This window comes from Arachis duranensis, chromosome 3 (assembly GCF_000817695.3).
Source record: "Arachis duranensis cultivar V14167 chromosome 3, aradu.V14167.gnm2.J7QH, whole genome shotgun sequence".
NCBI lineage: Eukaryota > Viridiplantae > Streptophyta > Magnoliopsida > Fabales > Fabaceae > Arachis > Arachis duranensis.
In genome coordinates this window covers 8,535,833-8,555,287 of record NC_029774.3, presented here as the reverse complement: position 1 = coordinate 8,555,287, position 19,455 = coordinate 8,535,833, and positions in this window count along the sequence as shown.

The window sequence follows — 19,455 nt, the reverse complement described above, 5'->3', positions numbered from 1 at the left end:
AAAGGCTCCTAGTTATAATCAATCATTCATACTACTATATGTACTAAATTTTTATTTTAGAGGTCGTAATACCTTGCCATCTCTGAATTATGACTTAAGCATAAGACTCTGTATGGTAGGGTGTTACATTATGGTATCAGAGCAGTTCGTTCCTGTAGAGCCTGAGGGATGGACTGATTATGCTTCTGTGCATTCTCTGTGTGTGTGTGTGTTATGTGCTATTAGTATATCTGCTTGATATAATTGGCATAAACGTTCATGAGCATGCATTTGGGACTTTGAAGCACTAGACTTCCGATATTGAGACTGATCAACTTAATATCGATTGTTTGGTGTGTATAGGAACCAGATGGCGTCTCGTGGACGCGGTAGAGGTAGTGTGAGAGGTCGTACGAATGCTCGTGCGCCGGAGAATAACTCGAAAAAACCGGTAGACCTTATGGCGGCATTGGGGAATTTATTGATGAATTTCTCGCTCAAAGCAATTAGTTATTGAATATTTATAATTTATATTGAAGGTCATATGACATGAATAAGATAAATTGAGAAAATAAATATGTATAAAATCGCAACATATATTGACTAATATATATTGTAAAAGTACAAAAGTTTAAAGTAGAAAGATATACCTTAAAAGTTGATAATTGTAGAGAAGAGAAGACAACATATGAATGTCATACATACCAAATATGAATTACTTAAATTTATTTGTTAATATTATAACTTTATTTCGCAAAATCTACATTAACTTATTAATAAAGCAATAAAATAATTAGTCATTTAATAATATAATAAATCTTGTTTAGCTATAAAGTATATTCTCTGTGCAAAAATAGCAAATTTGTATGTTTATAACTATTTTTTTCTTAACTTTCTGCATTAAACAAATAAAATCTAATAGCATAAAGTGAATAGTATAATAGCTATATACAATTGATTTTTGATGGAATCTAATTTTAAGATTTGAACTCCTCATTATTGTTATTTAATTGTATAAATGAAATCATCAAGTAATAATAAGATAATATATGATGAATAAAATATATAATTTTATTTGTGTAAGTAGAAAACTTTGAAAAAATTAGCAAAATTGATAGGCGAGTTTGTACTCGAATTGACTGAAAATCGAGTTTCTTTTTTTCCTAAATTGATTGAAAGTAAAATTTGTTCTCGAATTGGTTAAAACCCGAGTTTGTTCTCGGATCGGTTAAAACCCGAGTTTGTTCTCGGATCGGTTGAAAGCCGAGTTTGTTCTTGGATTGATTCATTGATCGATTATGATGTGTGAAATATTATGATACATAAAAGTGAAATAATTCGAATGTATACAGTACATACTTTATAAAAAGTTATGATAGATTAAAATTTGATAAAAGGTATTAAATAAAATATTAAACAAGATTGTTGATATTGGTTAAAAAATTTAAATATAAATCATGTTTTATGAACCTGGGGGAGTAGGAATTATTTTACTTGTCCCCACAGACGGCGCCAATTGTTCTTGCTGAGGTTGGCCGGTGTATAGCTCGTCCGTCGATGAATGTCTTCAAGATTCTCATCGAGAAGAGTTATACGTCAGCAAGGAGAGAACAAGGGGGTGGGTACCTGTAAAAGATATTCTGATGTATAGAATGTTAAATATGAAATAGAACTTATCATCTGTGTCCCTATAATAATTCTATCAATATAGAATGTAAGACATGAAATAGAACTTATCATGTGTTCTTGAGATTAGATATAAAATATTTCTTTTATATGCATAGAATTGATTAATGATATTCATCTTATGACCATTTGGTCATTAAGATGAAAATGATGATCATTAAGTCGTTAATGAAGGTGTCGGTTACAAGCAAAGAATGAATGATAATTAAAGTCGAGTTATGACTTATAATGCATAATAAAGACCAAATTATAAGGTGACGGATCAAATACTAACTATTGTCAATTTTGATGAGATATAATATAACTACGGGATTATCATATAGCACTACAATGTCCCCAAAGAGATGTGTAACAGTTGGACAGTAACAGATAGACTTGTAATTCGTTCTTTGAAATATTTAACTAATTAGGTAGTAAAAAAAGTAATGTCCATTTGGATCTTTTTTTTATACTCAAAGTGGCTAAATGCCTAAACAAAACAAAAACTAGCTAGCAATCAATCTAAACAATCTTATCCCTATACAATCAGCAAGAAGATGATGCATTAGAATAGGCGGATGATGCATAAAACCAAAGAGACTAGCATCCTTTTCATGGCCAAGTTTGGCAAAGGCATTATCATAGTAGTTCGCCACTCTAAAAATATGTCTAATTTGAATTCTTCTCAATCATGTTAGCAATTCCTTAATTGGATGAACTAGAGAAGCTTTCAAATAAGACCCATGGCACAGGTAGGGTCTAATTCAATAATCAAGTTAGGGAATCTCCACCACGAGCTTAGTTCCCGCATAGAAGCCCCGCAACTCCTCCATAATAATCGTGCACGTTCCAATATGAATATAAAACCTAGAGATGAAGTTGCCCTCTGGGTCATGAATGATGCCGCTTCACACTTCCTTATCTCATGGCTGAATCATCGCCCATCAACATTTACCTTAATCCTATTCTTCTAGAAGTCTCCATCCTATCAGCTCTTCTAGTAATTCTAAGAACCTTATTACTATGTGTTGGTCAAAAAATATTTCGATCGGAGTGAATTAGATTGAAATGCTGAAAAGTGCACGTGCAGGTATAAGTTGAGAGTTACTCGACACAAGCTCGATTTCGGACACATCATTAAATCGAGTGGGCATAGTTGAATGGATATTCGAAGGAAAAACTGAATGGACGCTCAAAATAAATGAATCGAACGGTTACATAAGTAGAGAAGTTGAGGGCTTTCACCACGTGAGGAATTAATGGGTAACGTTTCATTGGCAAAAGAGTGGGAACGGTTACCAGGGAGTGCGCACGCAAGACAACATTGTGTAATTAATGATCAGTTACAAAAAGAAATCTATAAATATTAGAAAGTTTTAGAAAATAAGGGTTGGAACTTTAACTCAGAAAACACTCAAGCACACTCACATCCCCTGCGAATTCCTAAGTCTGCGATCGATTTTTTTTTCTGTAGGGTTCCTTCCATGTTTTATCTTTTCAGTTTATCTTTCTGTAAACTTTACTTTTCAAGTAAATTTATCTTTCAAGCATTTTTTAATTTCAATTTTCAATTTATATTTCAGCATCTTTAAGTTTCATGCCAAATCCCTTTTACTCTGTTGAAGGCATTTTATTGCTTTTCTTAAATTTCAATGCAATCTTTCCAATTTTTAGTCAATTTACTTTTCGAAAACTTTCCTTTTAATTTATTTTGTTTCTTTACAAATCGTAATTCATTTTCTATTTCGATAGTCGTCTAATTCGAGGTGCTTTGATGCACTTTTAGAAAACTAGTACCTACACAGAAGTGTAGGTTTCGCTCCCAGGTCATTAGATATCGAACCATCATCGATTTGCTAAAATTCGAAAAAATAAATTGGCACGCCCAGTGGAACAGTTTTAAAATTGAAGTGTGTCAAAAAGTTTTTATATCATTTGGTGTATGCGATTGAGAAGTGGAAAAATCATTCACATGGCTGATGAAGTGTCAATATTTTGATCTTTTTAAATTCAATTTGGTCGATATTTCTTCAAAATAACTAATCCTTTAATTTTGGAAATATGATTTTCATTAATTCTTAATCAATTTTTCATCTCACAATTATTAGTGTAATATTGATGAGAAGAGTAAATATCACTTTGGTGTTGTAATGAATAGTTGGTATGATTATATTTAAAAATTTAAAAATAGTTGGTATCATATAACTTAATTGATGTAAAAAAGGAATTTGTGTAAGTTATAAGATAATGTTTTTTTTCAAAGGTAGAATTTCATTTTATGAAAATTAAGATTTGGGTGTAAGGTAGATCATATACAAGATTAAAAAGAAAATTTTCAGCAAAGAAATATCTAGATCAGAAAACAACATTGAAAGAAAAAAGAAAGAGTAAAATTAATAATTCTTCTTCAGACATCTCTAATCATCTTTAAATTTCTCAATCAAGCAAACACGCTTGAAACTCTGATTCACTTTTTCTGGTTCATTTAAGAACACAAGCCTTGTCAAAAGCTTCACCTTCCATATCTTCCACATCAGGTTTGCTACTTCTCTCAATTTCTGCTTCGTTTCAGCTTCTCAGTTAATGCCATCCACAATTGCCAAATTAAACTTTTTGGTCCGTTTGGCTTGCAAGGCTCCAATTTCGAATCTGAGCCAAGTAGACCATGATTGACCACAACTAATCATTTAATATTGGACATTTTCTTTCATCACGTTACATCTTCGATAGGTTGGAGGGTATTCTAATTCTTGCAGAGTTGTTGATTTACCGACAACCTCTTGTGCATTACTTTTTAGAGGAAGACTCTTATTTTTTGTTGCACTTTTACGTCCCAAATAGAAGTCCAAAGCTTCGTCTGTCGGCAGTAGAGAGGGTGGAAGAACTGGTGCGCTAGTAAATAGCCTGAAACCACATTGTAGCGACCTCTTTTTCCCTTGGCCAGGTAATCGAATAATCTCTTTCTCCAATTTCAATTTGTAAAATATTATGTGCAATATCTATACTGAATTGTTCTATTATTGGTTGCCACTTCTATTGTTTGTTTTCATTTAGGAGTTGATTAATCCAATTAGTTGCGAACAAGAAGGAATTAACATCTTAGTAGATAATGCTTATTGATTTTTGATTCAAGAGTCCTCTATTATCCTCATTGAATGCACATTCTTGATTCTCCATTTGATTCCTTTTTCCGAAACCTTCCTCCCCTCCAATAAACTCCCCCAATCCCATAAGGGGTTATTTTCAATTTCTGCTTGTAAGAAGTCGAGTATAAAAAATATTTACTCTTATAGACTCGATGAATTAACGAGTTAGATTTTGTCTGTAATCACTATCCTTATTTACCTAACATTGCTAAAGTGAAGATTCTGATATCTTTGAAGTTTAGCCCTCCTTGATACTTTGGTTTACAAATGACACTCCATTTAACCCAATACATATTCTTCTCCGCTTTTATCTATCCCCACCCGAATTACATTATCATCTGGTGAATCTCTTCTAAGAGTATCTTCAAAAGTTTAAAGCAACTAAGTGTGTAAATAGAAATAGTTGTCGCTGCCGCTTTAATGAGTACCTCCCTACCACTCATCGATAATAAGACTCGTTTTCATTGTTAGAGCTTGTTAGAAACCTTGTCATTGACATAATTAAAAGTGATTTTCTTCGATCTATTAATCACTTTGGATAGTTCAAGGTATTTATCCTGATTACCGACATGAGAAACCTATAGAATTGAAGCTAGGTGCATGTTGTCTAGATTTCATAGGAATGTTGTAGTTAAAAAACACATAAAATTTGTTTAGATTGACCACTTAACCACTAATTAGTAAATATGTGTGTATCACATTCATTAAATTGTGGCACGCATCCTCCGAGGCTCTATTAAATAGGATAGAATCATCTACAAAGAAAAGATGACTGATAGTAGGACATCTGCAATTTAGTCTCAAACTCACAATTGTGTCTCTGTTCTCTTCTGTGGAGCAAATAGGACAGACTCTCTGCACAAACAAAAATAAATAGGAAAAGAGAAGAACGTCTTGGCGCAATCCTCTACATAGCTTAAAAATATCATGAGGTTGTCCATTCACAGTAACAGAATACGAGACCGTGATCACACACTCCTTTAATCAGTCCACCCACTTCTGACAGAAACTCAGCTTCTTTAAAATAGCCTATATAAAATTTCATTCCACCATATCATACGTTTAATTCATATCTAACTTCAAAACAAATTTTTCTTCATCAGATCTCTTGTTCTTGAGGAAATGCATAAACTCATGTGCGATAAGAATATTATCACTTATGAGTCTTCTTTGAATAAATGTATTTTGATTAGTACTTATGACAGTCTTATTACGTTTTGCTGTGAATTAAGATTTTTGACAGAATTTTATAAAAGATGTTGTTGAAGTTGATTAGTCTTACTTTCTTAATGCTATTATTGTTAGATATTTTTGGAATTCGGCAAATATTAGTATTTAAGATTATGTTGAGTAATTTATTAATGATAAATTATATTAAGTTCTCCTGAGGTTAAACAATATTATACACGATTTTTTTTAAATTCATAAAATCATATATTAAAAGTTTGTTTAGATGTTATTAAGTTGTTAAAAAAAATTAAAAACTCATATAAACAAATCCTAACATTAAAGCATATAATATTCATGAGGGGTTATTTTCAATTTCTCCAAAACCTTCCTCTTCTCCAATAAACTCCTCCAATTCCATGTGGGGTTATTTTCAATTTCTGTATGTAAGAAGTCAGAGTATCAAAAATATTTATTCTTACAGATTCAATGAATTAATGAGTTAGATTTTATCCGTAGTTGCCATCCTTCCTTATCTAACATTACTAAATTGAAGGCTCTGATATCTTTAAAGTTTAGCCTTCCTTGATACTTTGGTTTACAAATGGCACTCCATGTAACTCAATACATGTTCTTCTCCACTTTTTTTTTGTCCCCACCAAAATTGCATTATCATATGGTGAATCTCCTCCCAGAGTATCTCCGAAAGTTTGAAGCAACTAAGTGTGTAAATAGAAATAGTTGTCGCTACCGCTTTAATGAATACCTTCCTATCACTCATCGATAATAAAGCTCGTTTTCCTTTGTTGGAGCTTGTTAGAAACCTTATCTTTTACATAATTAAAAGAGATTCCCTTGAATTTCTTAATCACTTCAGGTAGCCCAAGATATATGTGCTGATTACTGACATGAGAAACCTGTAAAATTGAAGCTAGGTGCATGCTGTCTAGATTTCATAGGAATGTTGTAGCTAAAAACACATAAAATTTGACTAGATTGACCACTTGATAACTAATTAGTGAAAATGTATGTATCACATTCATTAAATTGTAGCACACATCCTCCGAGAATCTATTAAATAGATAGAATCATATGCAAAGAAAAGATGACTAATAGTAGAACATCTGCGAGTTAGCCTCAAACTCACAACTTTGTGTCTCTGTTCTCTTCTGTGGAGCAAATAGGATAAACCCTTTGCACAAACAAAAAATAAATAGGAAAAGAGAGGATCGTCTTGGCGCAATCCTCTACATAACTTAAAGAAATTATGAGGTTGTCCATTCACAATAACAGAATACGAGATCGTGCTCACACACTCTTTTAACCAGTCCACTCACTACTTCTGGCAGAAACCTATCTTCTTTAAAATAGCCTATATAAAATTTCATTCTACCATATCACACGTTTTATTCATATCTAACATAAAAGCAAATTCTTGTTCACCAAATCTCTGGTTCTTGAGGAAATGCATAAACTCAAGTGCGATAAGAATATTATCACTTATAAATCTCCTTTTAATGAATGTATTTTGATTAGCACTTATGACAGTCTTCATACGCTCTATAACCTGTGAACTAGAAGTTTTGACACAATTTTATAGAAGTCACTAATGAAGTTGATTAGTCTTACTTTCTTAATGCTATTATTGTTAGATATTTTTGGAATTCGGCAAATATTAGTATTTAAGATTATGTTGAGTAATTTATTAATGATAAATTATATTAAGTTCTCCTGAGGTTAAACAATATTATACACGATTTTTTTTAAATTCATAAAATCATATATTAAAAGTTTGTTTAGATGTTATTAAGTTGTTAAAAAAAATTAAAAACTCATATAAACAAATCCTAACATTAAAGCATATAATATTCATGAGGGGTTATTTTCAATTTCTCCAAAACCTTCCTCTTCTCCAATAAACTCCTCCAATTCCATGTGGGGTTATTTTCAATTTCTGTATGTAAGAAGTCAGAGTATCAAAAATATTTATTCTTACAGATTCAATGAATTAATGAGTTAGATTTTATCCGTAGTTGCCATCCTTCCTTATCTAACATTACTAAATTGAAGGCTCTGATATCTTTAAAGTTTAGCCTTCCTTGATACTTTGGTTTACAAATGGCACTCCATGTAACTCAATACATGTTCTTCTCCACTTTTTTTTTGTCCCCACCAAAATTGCATTATCATATGGTGAATCTCCTCCCAGAGTATCTCCGAAAGTTTGAAGCAACTAAGTGTGTAAATAGAAATAGTTGTCGCTACCGCTTTAATGAATACCTTCCTATCACTCATCGATAATAAAGCTCGTTTTCCTTTGTTGGAGCTTGTTAGAAACCTTATCTTTTACATAATTAAAAGAGATTCCCTTGAATTTCTTAATCACTTCGGGTAGCCCAAGGTATATGTGCTGATTACTGACATGAGAAACCTGTAAAATTGAAGCTAGGTGCATGCTGTCTAGATTTCATAGGAATGTTGTAGCTAAAAACACATAAAATTTGACTAGATTGACCACTTGATAACTAATTAGTGAAAATGTATGTATCACATTCATTAAATTGTAGCACACATCCTCCGAGAATCTATTAAATAGATAGAATCATATGCAAAGAAAAGATGACTAATAGTAGAACATCTGCGAGTTAGCCTCAAACTCACAACTTTGTGTCTCTGTTCTCTTCTGTGGAGCAAATAGGATAAACCCTTTGCACAAACAAAAAATAAATAGGAAAAGAGAGGATCGTCTTGGCGCAATCCTCTACATAGCTTAAAGAAATTATGAGGTTGTCCATTCACAATAACAGAATACGAGATCGTGCTCACACACTCTTTTAACCAGTCCACTCACTACTTCTGGCAGAAACCCATCTTCTTTAAAATAGCCTATATAAAATTTCATTCTACCATATCACACGTTTTATTCATATCTAACATAAAAGCAAATTCTTGTTCACCAAATCTCTGGTTCTTGAGGAAATGCATAAACTCAAGTGCGATAAGAATATTATCACTTATAAATCTCCTTTTAATGAATGTATTTTGATTAGCACTTATGACAGTCTTCTTACGCTCTATAACCTGTGAACTAGAAGTTTTGACACAATTTTATAGAAGTCACTAATGAAGTTGATTAGTCTTATTTTTTTTAATGCTATTATTGTTAGACATTTTTGGAATTAAGCAAATATTAGTATATAAGATTATGTTGAGTATTTTATGAATTATAAATTATATTAAGTTTTCCTGAGATTAAACAATATTATACATGATTTGTTTTAAAATTCATAAAATCACATATTAAAAGTTTGTTTAGATGTTATTAAGTTGTTAAAAAAATTAAAAACTCATATAAACAAATCCTAACATTAAAGCATATAACATTCATGAGGAGTTATTTTCAATTTCTCCAAAACCTTCCTCTTCTCCAATAAACTCCACCAATTCCATGTGGGGTTATTTTCAATTTCTGTATGTAAGAAGTCAGAGTATCAAAAATATTTATTCTTACAGATTCAATGAATTAATGAGTTAGATTTTATCCGTAGTTGCCATCGTTCCTTATCTAACATTACTAAATTGAAGTCTCTGATATTTTTAAAGTTTAGCCTTCCTTGATACTTTGGTTTACAAATGGCACTCCATTTAACTCAATACATGTTCTTCTCCACTTTTTTTGTCCCCACCAAAATTGCATTTTCATCTGGTGAATCTCCTCCCAGAGTATCTCCGAAAGTTTGAAGCAACTAAGTGTGTAAATAGAAATAGTTGTCGCTACCACTTTAATGAATACCTTCCTATAACTCATCGATAATAAAGCTCGTTTTCCTTTGTTGGAGCTTGTTAGAAACCTTATCTTTTACATAATTAAAAGAGATTCCCTTGGATTTCTTAATCACTTCGGGTAGCCCAAGGTATCTGTTCTGATTACCGACATGAGAAACCTGTAAAATTGAAGCTAGGTGCATGCTGTCTAGATTTCATAGGAATGTTGTAGCTAAAAAACACATAAAATTTGACTAGATTGGCCACTTGACCACTAATTAGTTAAAATATATGTATCAGATTCATTAAATTATGGCACAACATCCTCCGAGACTCTGTTAAATATGATAGAATCATCTGCAAAGAAAAGATGACTAATAGTAAGACATCTGCGAGTTAGTCTCAAACTCACAACTTGGTGTCTCTATTTTTCTCTGTGGAGCAAATAAGACAGATCCTTTGCACAAACAAAAAATAAATAGGAAAAGAGAGGATCATATTGGCGCAATCCTCTACATAGCTTAAAGAAATCATGAGGTTGTCCATTCACAGTAACAGAATACGAGATCGTGCTCACACACTCTTTTAACCAGTCCACTCACTACTTCTGACAGAAACCCATCTTCTTTAAAATAGCATAGATAAAATTTCATTCTACCATATCATAGGTTTTATTCATATCTAACATCAAATCAAATTTTTGTTCACCAAATCTCTTGTTCTTGAGGAAATGCATAAACTCATGTGCGATAAGAATATTGTCACTTATAAATCTCCTTTTATTGAATGCATTTTGATTAGAACTTATGACAGTCTTATTATGCTATGTAACCTGTGAACTAGAATTTTTGACATAATTTTATAGAAGTCGACGTTGAAGTTGATTAGTCTTATTTTTTTAATGCTATTATTGTTAGACATTTTTTGGAATTAAGCAAATATTAGTATATAAGATTATGTTGTGTATTTTATCAATGATAAATTATATTATGTTTTCCTGAGATTAAACAATATTATTCACGATTTTTTTTAATTCATAAAATCATATATTAAAAGTTTGTTTAGATGTTATTAAGTTGTTAAAAAAATTAAAAACTCATATAAACAAATCCTAACATTAAAGCATATAACATTCATGAGGGGTTATTTTCAATTTCTCCAAAACCTTTCTCATCTCCAATAAACTCCTCCAATTCCATGAGGGGTTATTTTCAATTTCAATTTGTAAGAAGTCAGAGTATCGAAAATATTTATTCTTACAGATTCAATGAATTAATATGTTAGATTTTGTCCGTAGTTGCCATCCTTCCTTATCTAACATTACTAAGTTGAAGGCTCTGATACCTTTAAAGTTTAACCTTCCTTGATGCTTTGGTTTACGAATGGCACTCCATATAACTCAATACATGTTCTTCTCCCTTTTTTTTGTCCCCACCAGAATTGCATTATCATCTAGTGAATCTCCTCCAAGAGTATCTTTGAAAGTTTGAAGCAACTAAGTGTGTAAATAGAAATAGTTGTCGCTACCGCTTTAATGAATCCCTCCCTACCACTCATCGATAATAAAGCTCATTTTCCATTGTTGGAACTTGATAGAAACCTTATCTTTGACATAATTAAAAGACATTCTCTTGGATTTGTTAATCACTTCAGGCAGCCCAAGGTATCTGTCCTAATTACCGACATGAGAAACCTGTAAAATTGAAGCTAGGTGCATGCTGTCTAGATTTCATAGGAATGTTGTAGCTAAAAAACACATAAAATTTGACTAGATTGGCCACTTGACCACTAATTAGTTAAAATATATGTATCAGATTCATTAAATTATGGCACAACATCCTCCGAGACTCTGTTAAATATGATAGAATCATCTGCAAAGAAAAGATGACTAATAGTAAGACATCTGCGAGTTAGTCTCAAACTCACAACTTGGTGTCTCTATTTTTCTCTGTGGAGCAAATAAGACAGATCCTTTGCACAAACAAAACATAAATAGGAAAAGAGAGGATCATCTTGGCGCAATCCATTACATAGCTTAAAGAAATCATGAGGTTGTCCACTCACAATAACAGAATACGAGATCGTGCTCACACACTCTTTTAACCAGTCCACCCACTACTTCCGACAGAAACCCATCTTCTTTAAAATAGCCTATATAAAATTTCATTCTACCATATCATACGTTTTATTCATATCTAACATCAAAGCAAATTCTTGTTCACGAAATCTCTTGTTCTTGAGGAAATGCATAAACTCCTGTGCGATAAGAATATTATCACTTATAAATCTCTTTTTAATGAATGTATTTTAATTAGCACTTATGACAGTCTTATTACACTTTGTAACCTGTGAACTAGAATTTTTGACACAGTTTTATAAAAAACGCTGTTGAAGTTGATTAGTCTTACTTTTTTAATGCTATTATTGTTAGACATTTTTGGAATTAAGCAAATATTAGTATATAAGATTAAGTTGAGTATTTTATCAATGATAAATTATATTAAGTTTTCCTTAGGTTAAAAATTATTATACACTATTTTTTTAAATTCATAAAATCATATATTAAAAGTTTGTCTAGATATTATTAAATTGTTAAAAAATATAAAAAACTCATATAAACAAATCCTAACATTAAAGCATATAACATTCATGAGGGGTTATTTTCAATTTCTCCAAAACCTTCCTCCTATTTAATAAATTCCTCCAATTCCATGAGGGGTTATTTTCAATTTCTGTATGTAAGAAGTCAGAGTATCAAAAATATTTATTCTTACAGATTCAATGAATTAATGAGTTAGATTTTGTCCGTAGTTGCCATCCTTACTTATCTAACATTACTAAATCGAAGGCTCTGATACTTTTAAAGTTTAGCCTTCCTTGATGCTTTGGTTTACAAATGGCACTCCATGTAACTCAATACATATTCTTCTCCGCTTTTTTTGTCCCCACCAGAATTGCATTATCATTTGGTGAATCTCGTCCAAGAGTATCTCCGAAAGTTTAATGCACCTAAGTGTGTAAATAGAAATAATTGTCGCTACTGTTTTAACGAATACCTTCCTACCACTCATCGATAATAAAGCTCGTTTTTCATTGTTGGAGCTTGTTGGAAACTTTATCTTTGACATAATTAATAGAGATTCTCTTGGATTTGTTAATCACTTCGGGTAGCCCAAGGTATTTGTCCTAATTACTGACATGAGAAACCTGTAACATTGAGGCTAGGTGCGTGCTGTCTAGATTTCATCGGAATGTTGTAGCTAAAAAACACATAAAATTTGGCTACATTGACCACTTAACCACTAATTAGTGAAAATATATGTATCACATTCATTAAACTGTGGCACACATCCTCCGAGACTCTATTAAATAAGATAAAATCATCTGCAAAGAAAAAATGACTAATAGTAGGATATCTGCGAGTTAGTCTCAAATCACAACTTTGTGTCTCTGTTCTCCTCTGTGGAGCAAATAGGATAGTTCATTTGCACAAACAAAAAATAAATTGGAAAAGAGTGGATCGTCTTGGCGCAATCCTCTACGTAACTTAAAGAAATCATGAGGTTGTCCATTCACAGTAATAGAATACAAGATCCTGCTCACACACTCTTTTAACTAGTCCACTCACTACTTCTGACAAAAAGCCATCTTCTTCAAAAAAGGCTATATAAAATTTCATTCTACCATATCACACGTTTTATTCAGATACAACAGCAAAGCAAATTCTTGTTCACCAAATCTCTTGTTCTTTAGGAAATGCATAAACTCATGTGCGATAAGAATATTATCACTTATAAATCTATTTTTAATGAATGTATTTTGATTGGCACTTATGACAGTCTTATTACACTCTTTAACAAGTGAACTAGAATTTTTGACATACTTTTATAGAAGTCGATGTTAAAGTTGATTAGTCTTATTTTTTTAATTCTATTATTGTTAGATATTTTTTGTTTTTGGAATTAAGAAAATATTAATATATAAGATTATGTTGAGTATTTTATCAACGATAAATTATATTAAGTTTTCTTGAGATTAAACAATATTATACACGATTTTTTTTAAATTCCTGAAATAATATATTAAAAGTTTGTTTAAATGTTATTAAGTTGTAAAAAAAATTAAAAACTCATATAAACAAATTCTATCATGAAAGCGTATAACATTCATGAGGGGTTATTTTTAATTTTTCCAAAACCTTCATCTTCTCCAATAAACTCCTCCAATTCGATGGGGTTATTTTCAATTTCTGTATGTGAGAAGTCAGAGTATCAAAAATATTTATTCTTACAGATTCAATGAATTAATAAGTTAGATTTTGTCCGTAGTCGTCATCCTTCCTTATCTAACATTACTAAATTGAAGGCTCAGATACCTTTAAAGTTTAGCCTTCCTTGATGCTTTGGTTTACAAATTGCGCTCCATGTAACTCAATACATGTTCTTCTCCGCTTTTTTTGTCCCCACTAGAATTGCATTATCATCTGGTAAATATCCTCCAAGAGTATCTCCGAAAGTTTGATACAGCTAAGTCTGTAAATAGAAATAGTTGTCACTACCGTTTTAATGAATACCTCCCTACCACTCATCGATAATAAAGCTCATTTTCCATTGTTGGAACTTGTTAGAAACCTTATCTTTGACATAATTAAAAGTGATTCTCTTGGATCTGTTAATCTCTTCGGGTAGCCCAAGGTATCTGTCCTGATTACTGACGTGAGAAACCTGTAAAATTGAAGCTAGGTGCGTGCTGTCTAGATTTCATAGGAATGTTGTAGCAAAAAAATACATAAAATTTGGCTATATTGACCACTTGACCACTAATTAGTGAAAATGTATGTATCACATTCATTAAATTGTGGCACACATCCTCCGAGACTCTATTAAATAGGATAGAATCATCTGCAAAGAAAAGATGACTAATAGTAGGACATCTGCAAGTTAGTCTCAAACTCACAACTTTGTGTCTCTATTCTCCTCTGTGGAGCAAATAGGATAGACCCTTTGCACAAACAAAATATAAATAGGAAAAGAGAGGATCGTCTTGGCACAATCCTCTACATAGCTTAAGGAAATCATGAGGTTGTCCATTCACAGTAATAGAATACGAGATCGTGCTCACACACTCTTTTAACCACTCTACTCACTACTTCTAACAGAAACTCATCTTCTTTAAAATAGCCTATATAAAATTTCATTCTACCATATCATACGTTTTATTCATATCTAACATCAAAGCAAATTCTTGTTTACCAAATCTCTTGTTCTTGAGGAAATGCATAAACTCTTGTGCGATAAGAATATTATCACATATAAATCTCTTTTTAATGAATGTACTTTGATTAGCACTTATGACAGTCTTATTACGCTCTATAACCAGTGAAATAGAATTTTTTACATAATTTTATAGAAGACGATGTTGAAGTTGATTAGTCTTATTTTTTTAATGCTATTATTGTTAGACATTTTTGGAATTAAGAAATATTAGTATATAAGATTATGTTGAGTATTTTATCAATGATAAATTATATTAAGTTTTTCTGAGATTAAACAATATTTTACACGATTTTTTTTAAATTCATAAAATATTATATTAAAAGTTTGTTTAGATGTTATTAAGTTGTTAAAAAAATTAATAACTCATAAAAAAATCCTAACATTAAAGCATATAACATTCACGAGGGGTTATTTTCAATTTATCCAAAACATTCCTCTCCTCCAATAAACTCCTCCAATTCGATGGGGGGTTATTTTCAATTTCTGTATGTAAGAAGTCAGAGCATCAAAAATATTTATTCTTAAATATTCAATGAATTAATGAGTTAGATTTTGTCCGTAGTCGCCATCCTTCCTTATCTAACATTACTAAATTGAAGGCTCTGATATCTTTAAAGTTTAGCCTTCCTTGATGCTTTGGTTTACAAATGGCACTCCATGTAACTCAATACATGTTCTTCTCCACTTTTTTGTCCCCACCAGAATTGTATTATCATCTGGTGAATCTCCTCCAAGAGTATCTCCAAAAGTTTGATGCAGCTAAGTGTGTAAATAGAAATAGTTGTCGCTATCGTTTTAATGAATACCTCCCTACCACTCATCGATAATAAAGCTTGTTTTCCATTGTTGGAGCTTGTTGGAAACCTTATCTTTGACATAATTAAAAGTGATTCTCTTGGATCTGTTAATCTCTTCAGGTAGCCCAAGGTATCTGTCCTGATTACTGACGTGAGAAACCTGTAAAATTGAAGCTAGGTGCGTGCTGTCTAGATTTCATTGGAATGTTGTAGCAAAAAAATACATAAAATTTGGCTATATTGACCACTTGACCACTAATTAGTGAAAATGTATGTATCACATTCATTAAATTGTGGCACACATCCTCCGAGAATCTATTAAATAGGATAGAATCATCTGCAAAGAAAAGATGACTAATAGTAGGACATCTGCAAGTTACTCTCAAACTCACAACTTTGTGTCTCTATTCTCCTCTGTGGAGCAAATAGGATAGACCCTTTGCACAAACAAAATATAAATAGGAAAAGAGAGGATCGTCTTGGCACAATCCTCTACATAGCTTAAGAAAATCATGAGGTTGTCCATTCACAGTAATAGAATACGAGACCGTGCTCACACACTCTTTTAACCAGTCTACTCACTACTTCTAACAGAAACTCATCTTCTTTAAAATAGCCTATATAAAATTTTATTCTACCATATCATACGTTTTATTCATATCTAACATTAAAGCAAATTCTTGTTTACCAAATCTCTTGTTCTTGAGGAAATGCATAAACTCCTGTGCGATAAGAATATTATCACATATAAATCTCTTTTTAATTAATGTACTTTGATTAGCACTTATGACAGTCTTATTACGCTTTGGAACCTGTAAACTAGAATATTTGACACAATTTTATAAAAGACGATGTTGAAGTTGATTAGTCTTATTTTTTTAATGCTATTATTGTTAGACATTTTTGGAATTAAGCAAATATTAGTATATATGATTAAGTTGAGTATTTTATCAATGATTAATTATATTTAGTTTTCCTGATGTTAAACAATATTATACACGATTTTTTTTAAATTCATAAAATCATATATTAAAAGTTTGTTTAGATGTTATTAAGTTGTTAAAAAAAATTAAAGACTCATTTAAACAAATCATAACATTAAAGCATATAACATTCATGAGGGGTTATTTTCAATTTCTCCAAAACCTTCCTCTTCTCCAATAAACTCCTCCAATTTGATGGGAGGTTATTTTCAATTTTTGTATGTAAGAAGTCAGAATATCAAAAATATTTATTCTTACATATTCACTGAATTAATGAGTTAGATTTTGTCCGTAGTCGCCATCCTTCCTTATCTAACATTACTAAATTGAAGGCTATGATATCTTTAAAGTTTAGCCTTCCTTGATGCTTTGGTTTACAAATGGCACTCCATGTAACTCAATACATGTTCTTCTCCACTTTTTTTTATCCCCACCAGATTTGCATTATCATCTTGTGAATCTCCACCAAGAGTATCTCCGAAAGTTTGAAGCAACTATGTGTGTAAAGAGAAATAATTGTTGCTACCGCTTTAATGAATACCTCCCTACCAATCATCGATAATAAAGCTCGTTTTCCATTGTTGGAGCTTGTTAGAAACCTTATCTTTGACATAATTAAAAGAGATTCTCTTGGATCTGTTAATCACTTCGGGTAGGTCATGGTATCTGCCTTGATTAACGACATGAGAAACCTGTAAAATTGATGCTAGCTGCGTACTGTCTAGATTTCATAGGAATGTTGTAGCTAAAAAACACATAAAATTTGGCTAGATTGACCACTTGCCAATAGTTAGTGAAAATGTATGTATCACATTCATTAAATTGTGGCACACATCCTCCGAGACTCTATTAAATAGGATATAATTATCTGCAAAGAAAAGATGACTAATAGTAGGACATCTGCGAGTTAGTTTCAAACTCACAACTTTGTTCTCCTCTCTGGAGCAAATAGGATAGACCATTTGCACAATCAAAAAATAAATAGGAAAAGAGAGGATCGTCTTGACACAATCCTCTACATAGCTTAATTAAATCATGAGGTTGTCCATTCACAGTAACAGAATACGAGATCGTGCTCACACACTCTTTTAACCAGTCTACTCACTACTTCTGACAGAAACCCATCTTCTTTAAAATAGCCTATATAAAATTTCATTCTACCATATCATACGTTTTATTCATATCTAACATCAAAGCAAATTCTTGTTCACCAAATCTCTTGTTCTTGAGGAAATGCATAAACTCAAGTGCGATAAGAATATTATCACTTATAAATCTCCTTTTAATGAATATATTCTGATTAGCACTTATAACAGTCTTATTACACTCTATAACCAGTGAACTAGAATTTTTGACACAATTTTATAGAAGTCGCTGTTGAAGTTGATTAGTCTTATTTTTTTAATGCTATTATTGTTAGACATTTTTGGAAGTAAGCAAATATTAGTTTATAAGATTATATTGAGTATTTTATCAATGATAAATTATATTAAGGTTTCCTGAGATTAAACAATATTATATACGATTTTTTTTTAAATTCATAAAACCATATATTAAAGGTTTGTTTAGATGTTATTAAGTTGTTAAAAAAAAATTAAAAACCCATAAACAAATCCTAACATTAAAGTATATAACATTCATGAGGGGTTATTTTCAATTTCTCCAAAACATTCCTCTTCTCTAATAAATTCCTCCAATTCGATGGGGGTTATTTTCAATTTCTGTATGTAAGAAGTCAAAGTATCAAAAATATTTATTCTTACAGATTCAATGAATTAATGAGTTGGATTTTGTCCGTAGTTGTCATCCTTCCTTATCTAACATGACTAAATTGAAAGCTTTGATACCTTTAAAGTTTAGCCTTCCTTGATGCTTTGGTTTACAAATAGCACTCCACGTAACTCAATACATGTTCTTCTCCGCTCTTTTTTTGTCCCCACTAGAATTGCATTATCATCTGGTGAATCTCTTCCAAGAGTATCTCCGAAAGTTTGATGCAGCTAAGTGTGTAAATAGAAATAGTTGTCGCTACCGTTTTAATGAATACCTCCCTACCACTCATCGATAATAAAGCTCGTTTTCCATTGTCGGAGCTTGTTGGAAACCTTATCTTTGACATAATTAAAAGAGATTCTCTTGGATTTTTTAATCACATCGGGTAGCCTAAGGTATCTGTCCTGATTACTTACATGAGAAACCTATAAAATTGAAGCTATGTGCGTGCTGTCTAGATTTTATAGGAATGTTGTGGCTAAAAAATACATAAAATTTGGCTAAATTGACTACTTGACCACTAATTAGTGAAAATGTATGTATCACATTTATTAAATTGTGGGACACATTCTCCGAGACTCTATTAAATAGGATATAATCATATGCAAAAAAAAGATGACTAATAGTAGGACATCTACGAGTTAGTCTCAAACTCACAACTTTGTATCTCTGTTATCCTCTATGTAGCAAATATGATAGATCATTTGCACAATCAAAAAATAAATAGGAAAAGAGAGGATTGTCTTGGGGCAATTCTCTACATAGCTTAAAGAAATCATGAGGTTGTCCATTCACAGTAACAAAATACAAGATCGTGCTCACACATTCTTTTAACCAGTCCACTCACTACTTCTGACAGAAACCCATCTTCTTTAAAATAGCCTATATAAAATTTCATTCTATC